At 45.9% G+C, this 20,232-nt stretch overlaps 1 protein-coding gene across 1 annotated transcript in view; it reads right to left on the bottom strand.

Moving 5' to 3' along the window:
• TBXAS1 (thromboxane A synthase 1) overlaps positions 1 to 20,232 on the bottom strand; it is a 150,454-nt gene that overhangs the window by 86,115 nt on the left and 44,107 nt on the right. The gene's annotated exons all lie outside the window — the stretch shown is intronic.

Raw genomic sequence — 20,232 nt, 5'->3', positions numbered from 1 at the left:
GGCTGGGCCCGTGAGCTATGGCCGCTGAGCCTGCGCGTCCGGAGCCTGTACTCCGCAACGGGAGAGGCCACGACAGCGAGAGGCCCGCATACCGCAAAAAAAAAAAAAAAAAAAAAAAAAAAATGCTCTTTGAAACCTGCTAAGAAGATGAAAAGACAGTCAACAGATTGGAATAAAATATTTGCTAACCATACATCTGACAAAGGACTCACATCTAGAATAGATGAAGAACTTTGAAAACTCGACAGTTAAAAAACAAAAAATCCAGTTAAAAAATGGGCAAAAGACATGAACAAACATTTCACTGAAAAGGATACGTGGATGCCAAGTAAGCACATGAAAAGATGTTCAACATCATTCGGCCATTAAAGAAATGCAAATTAAAACCACAATGAGATCTCACTATACATCTCTCAAAATGGCTAAAACTTTTTAAAAATAGCATTAAATGCTAATGAGCATGTGGAGAAACTGAATCATTCATACATTGCTGACACGAACATATAACATTACAGTCACTTTGGAAAATGGTTTCGCAGTTGTTTATAAAACTGAACACGTATTTACCATATGACCCAGCGATAGTGCTCTTGGGCATTTGTCCTAGAGGAATGAAAACTTCTGTTCTCATAAAACATGCACATGAACATTCATAGCACCTTTATTAGTAATAAACAAAAACTGAAAACAGCTCAAATGTTCTTCAGCTGGTGATGGTAAAACAAACTGTGATACATCTATACAGTGGAATACTATGTAGCAATTAAAAAAACTCAAGCTATTGAAGCATGCAATGATTTGGATAGATCTCAAGGGAATTGTGTGTGAAAAAAGCCAGTCTAGAAAGGTTGCATATTATATGATTTCATTTATATAACATTTTTGAAGTAACAAAATTATAGAGATTGGGAAGACATTAGTAGGTTCCAAAGGATAGGGATGTGTGTGTGTGTGTGTGTGTGTGTGTGTGTGTGTGTGTGTGGTGTGTGATGGGGTGGTGTGGCTATAAAAGGTAAAACTAGAGAGCCTTGTGGCGACGGAACAGTTTTGTATCTTAGCTGTGCGGTGGCGGTTACACAAACCTACACGTGATAAAACTGCATAGAACTCTACACACACACACAGACACACACATACACAAGTGCATGTAAATCTGATAAAATCTGAATAGGTATTATGGTTTGTACCAATGTCAATTTCCTGGTTTTGATAATGTACTATAGTTATGCAAGAGGTTACCATTGGGGGCAACTGGGTAAATGGTACACAGGATCCCTTTGTACTTTCTTTGCAACTTCCTGTAAATCTATAATTATCTCAAAATTTTTAAATGGTTATTTTTTTAAGATTGATTTATTATTTATTTATTTTATTTATTTTTGGCTGCGTCGGGTCTTAGTTGCGGCACACAGTATCTTTCATTGTAGCGCACGGGCTTCTCTCTAGTTGTGGCGTGTGGGTCTTCTCTGATTGTGGTGTGTGGGTCTTCTCTAGTTGGGGCACACAGGCTCCAGGGCACGGGGCTCTGTAGTTTGTGGCACGCGGGCTCTCTCGTTGAGGTGCGCGGGCTCAGTAGTTGTGGCCCACAGGCTTAGTTGCCCTGCAGCACGTGGGATCTTAGTTCCCTGACCAGGGATCCAACCCGCGTCCCCTGCATTGTAAAGCATATTCTTTACCACTGGACCACCAGGGAAGCCCCCCAAATTTAAAATGTGTAAAAGTCACCTGGGAGCTTACTAAACTATAGAGTCACAGCTCTGCTCCTCACTGGAGCAGATATAGTAGGCCTGGGAGGGGCCTAGGAATCTGCCTTTTAACAGGCTCTCCAGATTCTGATGCAAGATGACTACTCCCACATTTCAAGAAACACTGTCCTAGGGCAGTTGTTTTCAGCCTCAGCCACTGATCAAAAACACCTGCCAAGCATTCAGAAAATAATGATGTCTGGACCTAGCCAGACCTACCTGACCAGAATCTCTGGGGTGGGACCGAGTCCCCTCTAAATTTAATAAGCTCTCCAGGAGATTCTGGTTGATTGACAGTAACCAGACTGGGGGACCCACAAACCCCATGTTAAAAACCCTGCTTTATATTTAACTCAAATTCACACCCATTCTCATTGCCTTAAATTCTTAGATCTAAAAGGAAACATTTACATTGGGATGCACACATACTTTGGTAATATATTTGTATTGATTTAGTTATTACCAAGAAAATTTTTTTTGTTTTTCAAAAAGAACAAAATAATACTTCTACATTCAAATGAAAGTTGTCCTTCCAAGTAGGCACCTTGGGAGTCTTTGTGTTTTTTTCTAGTAATATTGCTAATGCTAAAAACAATTTTGTCACAATTTCTTTAGAATTGCTTCAGAGCTGGTTTATGAACCTCCTGAGAAAACTGGCCCCATTTTACATGTAAATTGTGTCATCTTGTGAATTTATATTTACACAAATACTCTTCTGCAATTTGAGGAGCTCCTGGAAAGATCTTGAACAGAGAAACATGTAAATGAAGTTTGTTTTTCCTTTTGGGTGCCTGGACGGCTCCACTGTTTTTGTCTGCCCAGCCCTCCTTGAAGAAGCACCCTCTCCCATTCCATGCAGTGCTGGAGGAGCTGTCGATGATAGCACCCTGTCCCTCTGGTCACAAGGATGGACTCAACATCCAGGCATGGCCGATCATGGTATCTCATCTCCTTGGCAACGGTGACTGGTCCACAGGGTGGACACACATGACTGGGTCAGGGCCAGTCAGAATCCTTCACTGGATGTATATACATGGAAACTACATGAGGAAAGCTCTGTTTTTTCTCCTAGAGATGCTAAACTGGGAATATATGAATCCAGAGCTGTTGGTGGCCATCTTTTACCACATGGTGAGAACTGCCTGCAGAAAGCTCTAACAGGGACAAGCAAAAATTTAAGACAAACATGGAGAATGTCAAGGACGTACAAATTCCAGGTCAAGGTCTGCTTCCTGTAGTCTTCCTTGCATCCTCCAAGCTTAAGTTAGCTTGTGCTTTTAAGTTCGTTTGAGCTGAGTTTCTATCATTTGTAATGCAGAAGTCCTAACTAATACGGTGCCCCTTTTCCTTCTCAACCTTCTGGAATACCTATGCCATTCTGCCTCTCAAAACGTTACTTCCCCACGAGGGTCTGATCTCAGTTTCATACACTGGTGTGAATGTATGGCCGCGTCTTACTGCCTCCTGAGGTGGGTTGGGATACTGCAAAGGCACATGGGCTAGGGCCTGGGAGTCAGGATCCAGGATCATCCAGCTCTGGTACTCAGTCAGACAACCGTCGTCGGCAGACTCTGGAAATGCCCTGCGTTTCAGCTTCCTCGCCTCTGAAATATGGGAGTAGACCTAGGCAATCTCCGCAGTTTGCTCTATCTTTAAATCCTCTAATTCTTATGAATTAAAAAGGACATTGAATTATGGTCTTTGAATTTTAAGTCTACTCTCTATAGGGCGTGAAAGAACATCCTGTATCAGTGAAGTATTTGAATGGCTTGAGGACCCTTCTCAGAACCTTTGGGGAAACCACGATCATTAGTGTTTATTGAGTGCTTACTACCTACCAGGCCTTGTTCTAAGTGTCCTGGCCTGTAGGATCTCATTGAATCCTCATAGAAAATGGACGGGGTAGTTATCATACCCACTTATCAGAATAAGAAGCTGAGAATTAGAGACATTAAGAAGTTGCCCAAGACAGGAATTTGATCCCAGTCTGACGGCTGCCAAAGCTTGGGCCCCTGGCCGCGACCTTGCCACCCATCTGCACCAGAGACACGCTTCCCCGGGCCAGCCTCGGTGGGACAGCCCCAGTGCTGAGGAGGTGTGCAAGCAGCCAGGCTTCCAGCTGCGCAGACTGTGTCTTTTAAAGGTGGAAATCCAGAGCAGCTTCTGGTTTAAATAACCCCAGCCCAATTGTGAAGGTAACTTCTTGCTTCCCGCTAATTTAAATGTATGCATAGTCACTTTGGGGGGCAAAAAGTTCTTAGCCAGTTATGCATTGATACTTATGTAGGTACATAAGCATGTCCTTACTCAACTCTGAAGCACCTGGTGGAAGAGAAGATTTAGGCAAATCAGTGAAGTATTGTGCAGACAAAAGCAACTCTTGTTTGACTTGTTTAATTAGCCGTTTTCTTTTTTTTTTTTTTTTAACTGGCCAGTCAGTTTGACCAAACTAGTTCACAGCCGCCTTCTGGGACTCGAGGTTGGTGCACTGCTGCCCTTAGTCTGTGCGCTGCCTGGCCCTGTTCCGGAAGGCCTGCCCCCTCAGGGGTGGCCGAGCTCTAAAGGCTGGGGATCAGGAGGTACCTACAGGCACCAGCACGAAAGGATGTCCAAGTCACACAGCTGAATGGAAAAGCACATTGTGAAACAGTACATACAGTTGTGGAAATAAATAATAGCCTATCTGACAGTTCATTCAACAAGCGTTTATTGAGCACGTACTCTGTGTCAGGCAATAGGCTCAGGCGATATCTCTGGAAGAACTCTAGAGTAAGATATGTTAGCTAACTGTGCGTATATCTGGATCAGGAAATCGTGGCGGACTTCTACTTTTCACGTTGTGCATCTCTTTAATGTTCCAGTGTTTACAATGAGTGCTTTTGTGATAAGAAAAGGAAAGAAAAAGGACTTTTGTCATTGGATCGGCCCCAGAGTCTTTCAGGAGTCGAGGTGGGTGTTGGCAGTGGTGCAGCTGCTAGGACTTGGGTTCAAGGCCCTGCCCTGTGATTTAACAGCTGTGTCACCTTGAGCGAACCACAACCTTCCTGAGCCAATTTCCTTGACGAAAGAGGCTGTTATGAGGGTCAGATGAGAAACATGAGAATGCACTGTCCACAGTAGGGTTTTAGGCAAATGCCGGTCATGAGGTCATGATAACCTCCCCGTGAGGAGTGAAGGCCCCTGTTCCCGGGGAGGGGGGCTGCACCCGGCTGGTGCCACTTTGTAGGGGATGAAGAAGCTGCGTGAGAAGTGCCCCCAGGAGATCGGGTGACATGCCGCTCCTTTCCCTCGCTTTAGCAGAAGCAATCTGAATGTGCTTCCAGAGACTTCTGCTTTCCAGGTGGGGGCTGAAGGATTGATGAGGGTCTCTAGCAACTCTGACAGCTGCTACACAGCGAGCAACTGACGAATCCTTGCCTCGGTGACAGGGCTGTGTCCCAGCAGGTGGAGGATGCTAATAGGGTAACTGCTGTCCTGCCCTTAAGCCTGACCTCTGGCTTGGACTGTAGACACAGAAGTGGTGGGCAGCTCAGCGGGGAAGGGTGAGCGTTGACTGCTGGAGATCACGTGGTGAGCGTCAGAGACTCTCAACCTCCAAAACGTTCAGAGGGAGCTAAGCAGGCGTTCAGTGCCGGGAGCGCCGGGCGTCTGGCTTTCACAGGAGCGGGCCCTCGGCTGGGCGGCACTCAGTGCTGCCACGAGAGCACGGTCCCCGCAGTCCTGCGGGTCTGTCCCTGCCCGGCTCGGTGGAGCACACTGCCCTTTCTCATTAGCCACCTGATCTGTCATTAGACCAAGGCAGTCTTGAGTTAGCCAAGAGGCGGAGCCCATTCAAGCTGCCAGGGACACTTTTCTGGAGGAGCCAGTGACAGTCATAGGTGTGCATTTCCTGCCCAGGGAAGCCTCAGGTCGCTCATGCCTGGGGACTGACCCTGACCTCACAGAGCCCTGCAGAGCCTGATGGACTGAGTCAGCCCTTCGCCTCTCTGCGGTACCCGGGGCCTGGTCGGCTCCCTTTTCCTGCCCTCAGATACTGGTGGAGTCTCTGGTCCTTCACTTCCTGGATGGACTTTCTCAGATTTATGCCTCCATCACTCTGGCTGGTTTTCCTGACCTGCTGCTTGTCTACACGTGGGCCCTGACTCAGTTACAGAGGGCTTTGCAAAATGCGAGTCTGATTGCATCACTTCTTACTTCACACCCTTCAGTGGTTTGTCTCCATCAAGGCCTCTGGGAGTCTTTAGCACGTTGTATCACCGCAACGTCCTTCACAACCCAGCCCCTGCCTTGCTTTTTGGCCTCATCCCTCCCTATTTCCCACCACCCCAAAGCCGGTACTGATGATCAACCTGATTTACTGGAACTCTCCATCACCTCCCCCATCCATGGGGGCCTTTGCACATGCTGTTCTCCTGCCTCCCTGGAACAGCCCTCCGTCTTTTTATCTTGCCAGGTTAACTCCTACTGCAACAGCGAGAGGCCCGCGTACCAAAAAAAAGAAAAAAGTCCAACTTCTTGACTGTAACAAGGAGCTCTGCAGGACCTCTCTCCCTGTCCCACTCCTCTTCCACCAAGGTTTCCAAACCGTCTCAATTCATGGTACCCTTAGTGACTCAGTAACTTTTCATGCCCCCTGCAAGGCCCAAAGAAGTACCCAACAGTCTCATTTTTAAGCAGTTATGCCCAAACAACTTAATAAATATTCATGTTGTAACAACGTAGTAGACATTTGAGAAAAGAATGCGCATACATTGAAAGTAGTTCTCACCATGACCAACAGATGTCGCTGTGTTCCCCGTGATATCCCAGGAAGCCCCTGTGAATTCCCTATGGCACCTTTGGGGGCCTTAGTGCACAGTTTGGGAACTACAGCCATACAGTGTTGCTGTGAAACAGTTATTTGTGGTTCCCCACACTTGCACTATTTCTCTATGGTTCCATTTGAAGTCCTGGTCTCCATCTTGTCTGGAAAACCTTTCTGACAGTCGGGTCACCTGTCCCTTCTTCTGCGGACTCTTCTCAGCCCCTTTGCTTCCCGCAGTTCCCATAGTACCTTGTCCATTCCTCTATTGATTTGCATCTCAGTGTTTTATTTCTTAACAGGCTCCTTACTACTCTGTGAGTTCTTTGAGGACAAAGCACTGTCTTATTTTTCCTTTCATCCCCAAGAAGCTGGCAGAGTGCCTCGTACCAATGAGTAAATGGGAAGATGATTCTGTGACTGCCTTTCTAGTTCTGAGAAATCACTTCTTGTCCTCCTGGTTTCCCAATTCCTGCCACTGGCAGATCTGAAGCCAGACTTGAACCTTGTGTCTCTTTGCTCATCTTTATCTTGCATTCCCAAAGTCACTGGTCTCTGTCCCTTCTGAAACGTGTGGGCCACTCTCTCTCCTTCTCTTCTACCAACTGACAGGGGCATCACCTGCATGTCTGCCCTACTGGCTTCTTCACCTGGGCGCCTACCTTGGTGGCTGTCTTAGGTCTGCCTATGCATGGAGTCACGGTTGGGAGCTGGGCCCCCATTGCAACCCAAGGGCTCTGCCAAAGATCTCGTTTGAACCAAAGTTTCCATGACGTGGTGGGCCGAGTTGTGCTACTCAGATCCCACTCCCGCAGAGACTGTGGTCGGCAGAGAGCCTCCAGCTTCCCTCCAGGGTCACCTAACGGCAACCGGTCGATCCATCTGTGTCTCCATTTCCAGCTGTCAACTTCCCCGCCTCCCACCATTCCCACCCCAAAGTCCTTCTCCAACTGTTCTTACTGGGTAGACCGTTCTTCTCTCTTCCTCTTCATCTCCCCGTTATTCAAGTCTGTGCTCGACTACTTCCTCCTCCTGGAAGGCTTCTCTGCCTTCACTGGCCCATGATTCTGCCCAATTTGTGGCTTCAGGTTGTCTGCTCGACATGGCATATTCAGTCACTCGTTACCTGGCATTCTTGTGCAACGTGGACCAGGTCTGTGTTTTTCTTCTAGATTAGATGCCAGATTTCTTCCGGAAAAGAGACATGAGTGATACTTTTGGGGAAAGGGAGGGGCGGTATCTCCCACCACCATCAGCTCAGTGTTATACACACAGTGGAGGTCAAAATAGCTGTTGAGTGGACGATGCCTGGTGTGAGGCCCGCAGCGCGTTCTCCCAGATGTGGGGAACCGTCTCGTCTGTCTTTGTGCCATTGGAAGACACAGACACAGACTGACGTGAGTGTGGGAGAGGTCATAAAGAGGGGGAGGAGTGCACAGCCCTCCCAGGAGGAGTGGGGACCTGATGGTAGAACGAGCTTTGCATTTGGAGTTAGAACTGGGTGACTTGGGGCAAGTCCCTTGAGTCTCGGGGTCACAGTCTCTACACCCGGTGGACTTCCGAGGTGTTGGGTAGGAAACAGGTCTCAGCGCTCTCCTTTAAGGACCTTCTAGGCTACTGCTGGGGGTGTGCTTGCTTGGTCCCTGGGTGGGTTTCTAAGTAGTGAGAACAGGGGATTAATGAGGACTTGGGTCTGAGTTCACATAAGCCGGCCTGGAGGAGCTTTTTCATCCACAAGACGAAGGGCCCTTCTAGCCCTGCCATGGCCACCTCAAGCTCCAGGCAAGCTCTCTCCCAAACAGAGCTATGGCTAAACGAGGGAACTGGGCAGCAAGGGGGAAAATTATCTGAGACGAACCTATAATGATAAACCTCTCTACTCTATTGGATATACCTGCCCATTTAATTTATTCAGTTAATAAAACTTATTCCCCAGAGGGGGACAGGCAGAGGTAAGCTACAAACCAATCTGCCTGCATGAGTATGGATATATATGTATATCTCATAACAATAAAAAAAGAGTAATTAAGAGATGTATTGAAGTGTATAGAAATCCTGAAGGACACTGACGATTCCAGTTCAAGTTACTGTCCTTGGCGCAAATGGAATTCAATAGGGAACAGATAAATAAAAAGAAAGAAAACACAAATTCAGAACAGATGTTAGGCAAGCAATTTTTTTCACAGTAAGAATCATAAACATGAAGAACTTTGCCTATAAGGCAAAATTGTTCATGCAAACAGCATCAAGCTACTAAATAAATAGTCAGATGGCACTGCAGGGAAGGAGAAACATTAAAATAGTCATTTGGCTGTCCCAGAATATTTGTGCCCACACGGTTATGCCCAGGCATGTAGCTTCTCAGGCATCAGAGAGAGCTATGTGTGTGTGTATACGTGTGCGTGTGCGTGTGCGTGTCCTATCACACAGAATATGTGCAGGACATATATTTGTGTGAGAGTACGTAGCAAAATCTCCCCTCCCCCAATGATATGTGGACTCAGTATGAACTGAGGGGCTTGGCAAAAGCTAGAATCAGTTCTGAAAAGACACTGTGACCAGGAACCCCAGGCCGTCAGAGGAATGTGCTGTCCTGGGCTAGGTATAATTAGAAAGCCCAGATGTGGAACTCTCGAGAATGGAGAATTTAATGGCCGAAGAATTTTAGACGCAGTTGGAGAGAAACAAGAGGCGGGGGGATAATTAAAGTACAGATCATAGTATTTTAGAAATAGAAGGAAGCTTCAAGATGATCATTCTAGCCCAATGCCCCCATTTCATAGCTAGGAAAATAGAGATCCAAAGAGGTGAGATGCCTGGGTGGGCAGTGCCTGACTCTGCCTAGAGTAGCCCCACAGCCAGGAGGAGGCATGAAAGGCCAGAGAAATGCCTCCCCAATTTTTCTGAGTACCCACGTACAGGAACTGGGGAAGTTCACCCCAGAGCTGGCTAGGGACGGGCTCCTGCTGTGAGCTCTGCCCCGGGATGGCAGGTGGCTGCAAGAGGGCCTTTCAGAGCCCGCCCTGGTGGGCTGAGGCATCATGGCCAGGATCCCTGCTCCCTGGGCGGGCTGTGCTCATGGAGAGCACTTATAGTTCCTTTAGTCTCACATGAGACCTGGGAGGTAGGCAGGCGCTCAGGTATTTTTAAAGGCGAAGATGGTGGTTAAGTCACTCGTTCTAGTCCCACAGCTGGGAAGAGCTGAGCTCAGACCAGACCCAGCTCTGCCTCCGAATCCAGTGCTCTTTCTGGCATCCTAGGCAGACCCCTAAGAGTTAGGCTAGAGGAGAGGGTGGCCCCTGGGGAGGGATACCAATGGTCTGAGTGAGTGCGGCCCAGCCAGTACGTCATAAGAGCCTGCCCTTCACCTTACCCTGTATATCCAAGATGGCCTGACATGGTAGTAAGTCAATTTTGTACTGTTATGGGCTAACTCCTGGATTGATGGAGCGTAGGTCACTGATGGGGAGAGATTACAGACTCTTCTACCCAAAGCCTTGATTTTAGGACAAGAGACCTCCCCCAAGTCCTTTCGTTATGTCCCAGAGAAATAATACAAATGACCAAAATCAGCAACATAACTAGACCTTCCTGTTTGAGGTTTTCTTGGGGACAAATTTGTTCTGAAAGGCTTGTGCTCAGAGGAGATTCCTTTGGTTATTCAGCAGATAGTTCCTGAGCACTTTTTGCATGTCAGACTCTGTTCTAGGCCCTGGGAATATCCCAGCAAATAAGAGACAGAGTACCTGTCCTCATGGAGTTTGTGCTCTAGCAGGACAGCAGTACAGTAGACAGTACGTGACGTGTTGTTAGGGCTGGAGTCCAAAAGCAGGAGTTCGGGGAGTGTCCAAGGAACAACAATAAGGGACAGTGGGACAGAAAAAGGCTTTGGATTAACAAGGAGAACCCACATAGCCCCGTGCTCGCCTCTTACTGATCACGTGTCATTCTCGTCTTAAAGGCACTGATGTTTCTATATAAACTGAAGCTCATGCAGTCAGCCCAGGTAAACTCGAAAGGTTATTGGGATGGTAGTGAAAGGACAAGACCCAGACAGAGCACTGGAAACCTGCTATGGAGTAATAATTTACTACGTAAGTGGCCCCAGGGAACAAAGATATCTCTCTCTTACAGTCATAAAAGCAGGACACACAGCACGCACAGGGCCAGAAAGGGCCCAGAAAAGGATGTCCACTGCGGCGTTGTTTGTTGGACGCCGCTGGGTGTCCCCCCTCCTGGGAAACTGGGTGGGTAAGCTGGGTGGAGGCATGCTGCAGTGATAGGCGGTAGCCAGAGGCAACAGACTCCGTGGGAGCACAGCATCGTGATGGAGATTCAAAGCATAGCACTAAGTGAAAAAAACTAAAGGATAGAACGAGCTATGTGACACTACCATTGGTGTAAGCTAAAGAAAACATACATGAGACCGTATTACCCAGTTTGCAAGAATTTGCACCAAAAAAATACACATTAAGCACAATGGAACAATGGAATGGTTGTCTTCTGGGGATAGAAGGGGAGAGGAAAAGGTGTGGGGCTAAAAGGGAATCAATAAACACGCAGAACATGTGGCAGTGTGTCCCCAGTTCTCCACAGTGCCACAGAATAAACACACATACACCCACACAACCTTGAAAGGGAGGCGATTAATAATTACTGGTGGCAACACTGATAATTTACAATGGTGAAGTAAACTCTTCCTATCGATGCCTGTTTTCAATGTGGAATTCTTTAGGAGTAAAATGCTACCGCTTATTAGATCAGTGTTTTCTCTCAATGCCCGTTCTCCATATTCTAGTCTAGTCCCAAGAGATATTCCAGCAAGCAAAAAAAAAAAAAAAAGTCTGTGGTCAAATAAACACACTACATACTAAATTTCTCACTTGGAGATTTTCCATGCACATTATTATGTGAACAGTTCTGAGAAGTCCTGCAATAAAGAGACCTGTGTTCCTTTGACTAGCCCAGTGTTTCCAGCAATTGGCCAAGGGGAACTCCTCACTTTATTTCCACGTAACAATTATTATTCTCAATGGAAATGGTCCAAAGAACACACTGTGGGAAATGCCACTGAAGGATGAGAGGCGGAAGATTCCAGATTCCAAGCGTGGGCTGGGACTCACCCCCTCCCCACTCCTTCCCAGTGTGGCCAGGTAATCCTTCGAGTGCTTTGTTCCCAAGCCAACTTGGACCCAATGTCGCAGTTGTAGCTACAACTTATGGTGGCAAGGATGGAGCTGTCTCTCCCTCTGCCATGTTCCATCTCCTCATGATGGTGGGAATGACCGTTTTGTCTCTAGAATTCAAAGCCAACCTCAGTGACTAACGTTGACTGGTCGTCTTTATCCTTATCATCAGTGAGTAGTTCAATTCTGCTGTACAGCACATTTCCTTTATAAAAGTCTCCCTCTCTTTTCCTTCTGTTTCTGATGATCCAAATCACTGTCATCACTCACCTGGGCTGTTAGAGTGGTTGCTTGTTCGTCTTTTATAGATTCCATCCTCCCCCTTCATCCCTCGCCTTGCCCTTCTCTATTCTGTGCATCTGCACAATAACCCACTTCCTTAGCACCATTCCTTAGGTCCATCTCCTCTCCTGCCACTGCAGAGAGGTTGTCCTCACACTTTCCTAGCATATCGTCAGCCTCTATAGTCTCCCTTTCAATATTTCAGCCAAAACTTCTAAACTTTTTCTCAAGCTTATGTGCCTGGGTCCACGGGCCACCTGCCAGCTCTCCTTTACCTGGATAGCATGGAATTAGCTAGCCTCTCAGTGAGAGCGCACGCTGTGTCCTGGGGGGACCGGGGGGATTCAGTATGTCTCCTCCAGCAAAGGGCCACAAAGCTGGAACACAGGCCTTGAAAACGGTGAAAAGACTGAGTGAAAGAAACACAGAGAGGGAAAACTCATAAGCCACAAATGACAAGGACATGATCTTGACAAGTTACTTTAGGTAGGAAGCCCGGAGATTGAAGGGCTGGTGCCAGGGAGAGAAGTGTGGGCCCAGTGAACAAGAAAGAGTCCCAGACAGAGAAGGCTAAATTTATATGAGACACAAAGGCCACAGTGACCTGGTGGGAAAGAGGAAACTTGGAGGGGGCTGAAAGCAGAATCGAAAAGCAAACACATAAATTGTAAAGGGCCTGGCAGAGAGGAGTGAGATAAGGCGAGAAAGGGCTCTGGGTAAGGACTACTGGGAATTTATTAAAACGAACTGAATTTATGGTGCAATACAAGCATTTGTTGATAACAGGGCTAGTCTGGTAAAGAATGTGCTCACTGGCTTGTAGTCAACAGGAAGTTGGGGCCAGATCACGGGGGCCTTGCATTCTGATCAGAAACGTGTCACTCACACTGACCAGTTAGGTTCCGGAGCACAGGGAGAAGTTCATATTTCTTCTAGAGTTCACTTGTGAGGTTTGAAGGCAAGAAGTAATGGCCACTCAGTCACTGTCAAAAGGAACAATAAAGCATTGCAACTCCAAATGCAGTTGCTACAGAAAACAGTATGGCAGTTCCTCAAACAATTAAACATTGAATTAACATATGATCCAGCAATTCCACTTCTGGATATATTCAACAGATCTAAAAAAAAAAAAACGGAAAGGGAGGTATTGAAGAGAGATTTGTACACTGGTGTTCATAGCAGCGTTGTTCACAATAGCCAAAAGGTGGAAGCAACCCAAGTGTCCATCGACAGATTAATGGACAAACAAAATGTGGTATATACATACAATAGAATATTATACAACCCTAGAAGGGAAGAAAATTCTGATTCATGCTCCATGGATGAGCCCTGAGGACATCATGCCGAGTGAAATGAGCCAGTCGCAAATGGGCAAATACTGTACAATTCCACCAATATGAGGTACCTAGACTAGTCAAATTCACAGAGACGGAAAGTAGAATGGTAGTTGCCCGGGGCTAGGGAAAGGGGGGAATGGGGAGTTATTGTTTAATGGGTATAGAGTTTCCATTTTTCAAGATGAAAAGAGCTCTGGAGCTGAATGTTGGTCATGGTTGCACAACAATGTGAACGTACTTCACGCCACTGAACTATACGTTGAAAAATGTCTAGGATGAGCAATGTTATGTCGTTTGTGCTTTAACACAAGAAAACAAAGTCCTCCAGCCAAAAGTTCTTCATGCCATCCTCAACATCTGGAGGTGGCTAGGAAGCAGAGGACCCATCCATCCCACGGCCGTGGGTCACAGAGTGCCTCTTGCTGACCATGTTGTAGAAGCACGAAGCCCCATTCCGATTGCTGAGATGAAATCTTTATTCTGTGGGTGTCAGTTGTGAGCGCTCAGGCCCTGAAGCCTGGTGCTCGTTAACAGGTATGGACTGGAGGAGGGAGGAACTCAGGATTCTAAGCATCCGTTCAGGGTTGGAGATAAAGCATTACAGCGGGCCCCCAGCCTAAGGAGGATAAAGAGCTGAGGCTTCTTGCTCATGCGGTGGTCTGGAGAACCCAAACTCTAGCAGAGAAGTCTAAGATTTGGGGGAATCAGTTAAGAATCTTCGGGCTGGAGTCTTTCGGAAGGATCCAGGGACCGTGTCCATCATAAGAAACGTCCTGTGGTCTGGCAGTGAGATGGAGAGGAGAACCTGAAGAGTTACAGACAACTTTCAAAGGCAAATGGAAAGTCCACTGAAGAACTGCCTCTCTGGTGGGTCATATGCCCCAGGTACTATGTTAGCAATGGAGAAGATAGAGGGGGACAAACTAGGGAGGGCTTGGATTCCCTTCCCCCGGGGGTCCGTTGTGAAGGGCAGTAGTTTCGATTAATACCTGGATGCCCACTTCCCCCGTAGTCTGAGTAGCATCAGTAGGTGCCAGTGGGTGTTGTACCACAACAGACCACACTTCCCACGTCCACCTACCATGCGGGGACAGGCCATCCACCAGCCGTGCACTCAGGGCAAAGGTTAGTAAGTTCTGCTTTAAGCAGAGGCAAAAATGGAATCATCTGCTAACAGTGCCTCCTTAGTGGTTAATGTGGGGAGCCTGGGGAATATGTCAGAGAGTCAAGCCTTTTAAAACAGGCCAATAAACTGAGAGCCTCACCCAGAATGGAAAAGTTGATATAGTGGGTTGCAAAATTCTTGCAGCTTGTGGGCGAGATGGGGGAGAGGTTGTTAGGGGCATGGTCTTGAGATGCGAAAAATAATCAAGGCACTTATTTTTTTTAATTTATTTTATCTTATTTATTTTTGGCTGCGTTGGGTCTTTGTTGCTGCACATGGGCTTTCTCCAGCCGCAGCGAGTGGGGGCCACTCCCCACTATGGTGCTCGGGCCTCTCATTGCGGTGGCCTCTCCCGTTGCGGAGCACGGGCTCCAGGCATGCGGGCTTCAGTAGTTGTGGCCCGCGGGCTCAGTAGTTGTGGCTTACGGGCTCTAGAGCGCAGGCTCAGTAGTTGTGGCGCACGAGCCTAGATGCTCCACGACATGTGGGATCCTCCTGGACCAGGGCTCGAACCCGTGTCCCCTGCATCGGCAGGCGGATCCCCAACCACTGCGCCACCAGGGAAGCCCCTAAGGCACTTATTTGAGTAGTTAGATTTCTATGATCTGCCCCAGGTATGTAGGCATCATAAAACTTGGCAGTGCCTTGCTGGGAATTACTGCATGTGCACAGCTGCAGAAATGTTACACATAAGACTGACCAGGAAGAATTGGAAAGCATAGTAAACAACCCAAACTCTGAAAGATTTAAGGGTCCTGAGGAAGAACGGAGAACATGTTCCATTTTAAAGATAAACTTTGATTACTCACACTTTAGTAGAATTTCAAATGTTTGTGTGATGGTGTATGACTTTTTTTTTGTTTGAAAGTTTACACTGTGTATCTAAAGTGATTTAGTTTAGACATGTATTGCTGTCGCCTTTTGCCCTATGTGAGGAACACAATTTAAAACTTTTTTAATAATTCAAGGGTTCTGAGAACTTGTTTGGGAAAAGTTTTTCTGCTCACAAAATAGTGATCAAAGAGGAACTTTAAGCTTCATGGGAATTGGGAATTTGTTGCTTCTTTGAATTTAGCAAAGATTTTTTTTTAATTACGAAATCAAAGATGGTTCGTCATTCATCTTTTTGAATAGAATGGGAAAGCTATTTGCATTCTCAGTTAATTAGGGTTAAGAGCCATAAGAATTGGGTAAATGTGTGCAATTTTGGAGATTATCTATGCAAAAGAGTTCTTGACAGAAGATATATGCGTAGTGCCATTTGTTCTCTGGACCTACTTCCAGATGGGAGAACGCCTTGGCAAATGCCACAGTGATTCATGACTATGTTACATAACTCTATTTTGCATTCTGGGTTGAACAACTTGGATCTGTTGCAGGTACAATACAATTAAATATGAAATTCATTATTCGAAAATATTAACTAGAAACAGCTTTTACGCAATTGTAATTTGAGATGTTCTATTGTTTGGGAACACATCTGTGCAGGGCTGTCATTTGGGGGGATAAAGAGGTTGTTGATACCAGATTTGATTGTCCCTGATGGAGCATGAACCCCCTTCCACTTTGAACCTGATATACTGGTGGATTTTGGAAACACACGTCAAGGAATGCAAAACTGAAGATCTGTGGCTGCCTTCCCAGCTGGGTGCTCATCCCCCACCCCCAGTCCAGCTGCCCCTAGAGGTGGACCAGTCCCTAGCATCCTCGGCCTCGTTCTGTCCCAGCCAGGATGGACCTTTTGTCCCCAGCTGATAACAGGGATTGGGGCTGGTTTCTGAGTCCTGGGCCCCACATCATGCTCTCACTCTTAGGACTGGGTATCTGCACATGACTTTTTCCCCAGGCTCCTCCCACTGAGGCCCTGCTTGTTCTCCTGCCAGACTCTCTTCTCAGGGCCCAGATCACCCCCTAGTTGTGCCCTAATGTCCACTGACAGGCCTTCTTTTTTTTTTTTTTTTTTTTTTTTGCGGTACGCGGGCCTCTCACTGTTGTGGCCTCTCCCATTGCGGAGCACAGGCTCCGGACGCGCAGGCTCAGCGGCCATGGCTCACGGGCCCAGCCGCTCCGCCGCACGCGGGATCCTCCCAGACCGAGGCACGAACCCGCGTCCCCCGCATCAGCAGGTGGACTGTCAACCACTGCGCCACCAGGGAAGCCCGACAGGCCTTCTTGATTCCTGCTTTAGTGGACTCCTGACCACCATCCAGCCAACACCTTCTCTGTGGGCAATTTTCTCCTGGACCGTCCAGTGATTACTAGAATGGGGAGTTGTCAATTTCTTCCCCTTTCAATGCTGTGCTTTGCTCATCAGCGGGAACCTGCTCTGTCAGCACACACAGCCTGGTCGGGTTTCCATGCCCAGACATCCCAGGGAATGGGGCGATTTCCGGTCCCTAAGCCATTCCCTCCTGCCGCCCCCCCTCTTGGAAGTAAGCCATCCACTGGGCACACCTAGCTAAGATAGGGCATCCACATAATTACTTACTTAGACATTTACAATCAATGCAGAAATCTTAGGGAGAGATGTTTTATATTGTCAACTAATATGTTTTGATAAGGTTTTTAGCTTGAAAGATTCTGGTAATGCTTCAACTTATGATTTTAAAGAAGAAGGAATGACTATCGAGCAGCAAGGTCTCTGCCCAGGTCCACGTAGTGCAAAAGCCCCATCCCTGGAGGAATAGTGTTTCATCTTAGATTCTACTGCAGCTGACAAAATCTCTTTTGTCAGAAATTTCTCAGAATCTTAAACCACACTGGAGCAAAACCAGGGGCTTATAAAATTTTTCTAATGTAGACTTTTGGAGTTGAGTCACCTAGTTTTGAACTGGAAAGGATGTCAGATATCATCTAGACCTTTGCTTTTCAAATTGCTCACCTTGACTCACTAGTGGTTATGAAACCAATTTTGTGGGTCGTGACCAGCTTGTATGTGTTTTGTTTTTTCATGAAATAGAGTAGAATAGAACAGAGTAGGAGAATAGAATAGATCCAAGTGGATCTTATATAGTAAAAGATATTTAATAAAACTTTTATTTCAGGTGTGTGTGTACGGGATCATAATGTAAAATATATTATTTACTGAGGCTTATAATTAAACAAAGTCATTGATCTAGTTCAAGGCCCCTCGTTTTATATCTGAGAAAACTGAGGTTCCAAGAGGGGAGGTGACTGGCCCAAATCCATTAAGCTAACAGGTGGTAGATAGAAAGAGAGTCGGAGCTGAAGTTTAAACCCCAGTTTTCTATTGTAAGTTGGCATGCTCTATTTGATGTTATTCTACCCCAACAAGAGGAATTAAATATAGGCTCTTGGTCTTTAGGAGAGTGGGTCACAAAAACTTGGACAGCAGTAGTCACTAAAATATGCAGCAACCGTCACCTGCAGGTAGAGTGAAGATGGGGGGCAAGAAAGTGGTGTGAAATAAGGGGTAAAGGAGGAGGTCAGAAGGCCAGAAAAATGGGTACTCTTCAGAAGGGTCTTTGGATGAAGACAAGGAAGAAGCCTTCAACCATAAGGAAGAAGGACGCTTTGTAGTAATGAGTCTATTAAAGTTTCATTTGAGAAAACTGGGGCCCTAATAGAATTCTTCTTACTCTTTTTGGTCTAAATCGCCTAGTTGTCTGAGGACAATTGTTCTTTCGATAATTCTACCTGTTGGGCTCTGCATTTGGATCGGTGATAACAGTCAAATATATTCCTGCTGGCAACTTTCATCCTATTCTCAATGGCCTCCTAGAAAACAAATCAGCCCATTTTGTCAGGGTATTTGCTCTTATAAAGTAATGTGCCCCCTAAAGTACAGTAACGCTTTAATAAACACTCCCTTAAAAATGTATCCTAAGGGGCTGAGTGTTAGTGATTGATCTATATTGACCAGTGAGACTATTGATATTTAACTCACTGAAATGATTCTCAATAATTATGACATAGGGACCATCAGGTGTCATATTCATTTTGGTTTCAGACTCAAATGACTTGAAGCTAGTGATCCTAAGCTTTGCTTTCAACACTCATAAAAGATTCCGCTTTTACCAAGCTAGGGGACCCCAATATTGCCCCCAGTCTAGCGTTATGGCCAGAAATGTGAGGATAATTTAGGATTTCTGTACCTCATTCCACAGTTTCAAGGGTACTGTGTTTTCTCAGTGATCATGGTGTGTTTTCATTTTCATCAATTCCTCTGAAAACGGAGTCGCGTTTTTAGGTCACTCAGTAAGTGAGTATCATTCTGAGGCGTGCACTCCCTATTAGCAGAAACTTAAACGTTTGACTTCTGCGCATTGTCTGGGAGGCAATTTTGCAACTGTGGCTTCACTTCAACCTAAGATTTCTGCCTTGCTTCAACATCTATGATTCTATGGAGCTCAGTCCAGTTTAAAGACGAGAACCACCTCCCCATATCTGCTGCCCAGTGTGAGTCTGAATACTTGTATTTTTTCCAACAAATCGGCCATAGTTCCCCCCCACCCATCCTCTCCCTCATTTTCAAGTCCAGCATATTCAGATGCCTCAGTGTCTTCTAAAGCAAAGAGCAGTCACGTGACACAGGGTGCAACAGGCTGAGTCCTTTCAGTTCCCAGAGTTCTGGATCTATGGAAGTAGGCCAGCAAACCTCCCATGTGTTGATGACAGAGACATTTGACTGCATTAAAGTAAACCATCTCTATGTGGCTCTTCAACCTCATCTAAATAGTACACAAGCACGGTGGTGAAGAGCGCTTACGTGAGAAGTTTTCACACCTTAGTCAGTTCCGGAGCACACGCTCTCCTCCTGGAATGGAATCTTAAATGAGCCTAAAAAAAATGTCTGAACGATCCTACTGTTATCTTTGCTGATGCCACATGTTTTTCCGTATGTATCCCAAAGTCCTCAGCTTCCTCATTGCCTGGTGACAAGGTGTTATTAGTTCATACGTGCTGGGTAGTTAAATAAAACATGGTGCTAAGAACCTCCAAGTTGGAGGCATATGAGACACATCTACCTCCTGTGGGCGTGAACTTTGGGTCTAAGTGCCGGGTCCTTTATGCTAAAATCTTCTTTATATTTGCTAAATTGATTTTTTTTTTTTTAAGTGCAGAGACCTAAGGTTCCCTGGGAGATAGACTGCTTTAGATTCTGATACTTACAAAGATGTTCTTAGAATACTCTGTTGCTGCTAGGTATAAGAAGGTGCAATAGGTACCAAACGAGAGTATTCAGCATGACACTAGCCTATGGTCAAGCAGAAGAATGGAGCAGAGAAGTCAGAAATACATATAGGAACCAGTAAATGATACAAATGACATTTTAAATCAGTTGGGAAAGGATGCATTTCCAGAAGGAACGCCACCATCTGGAAGCAATGAGGGTGGATCCCTACTTCCATCCTTACCCTCAAATAAATACCTGGTGGATCAAATATCTAAATTTTAAAATGAAATAAAGAATACTAGAAAAAAATGGAAGTTTAAAAATATATATCCTTAGTGGAGAAAACCTTACTGGGTAAGATACAAAATGTAGACACCATTAAAATAGGTTAAATTCAACAATACAAAAACAAATGTTTTCTGATTGGAAGAGATACACAATAAACAAAGTCAAAGACGTGATAAAAAGGAGAGAATGTTTGCAACATATATTAAACATAAAGGGCTATTTTTTTAACGGTGAATTATTACTGTATATTGACTGAAGCAGGTTGGTAACATTGCAAGTCTTTTAAAAACC

Source organism: Delphinus delphis, chromosome 9 (assembly GCF_949987515.2).
Source record: "Delphinus delphis chromosome 9, mDelDel1.2, whole genome shotgun sequence".
Classification (NCBI taxonomy): Eukaryota; Metazoa; Chordata; class Mammalia; order Artiodactyla; family Delphinidae; genus Delphinus; species Delphinus delphis.
Note: the sequence above shows the minus strand (reverse complement) of the source record. Positions and strands in the feature narration are given on the sequence as shown.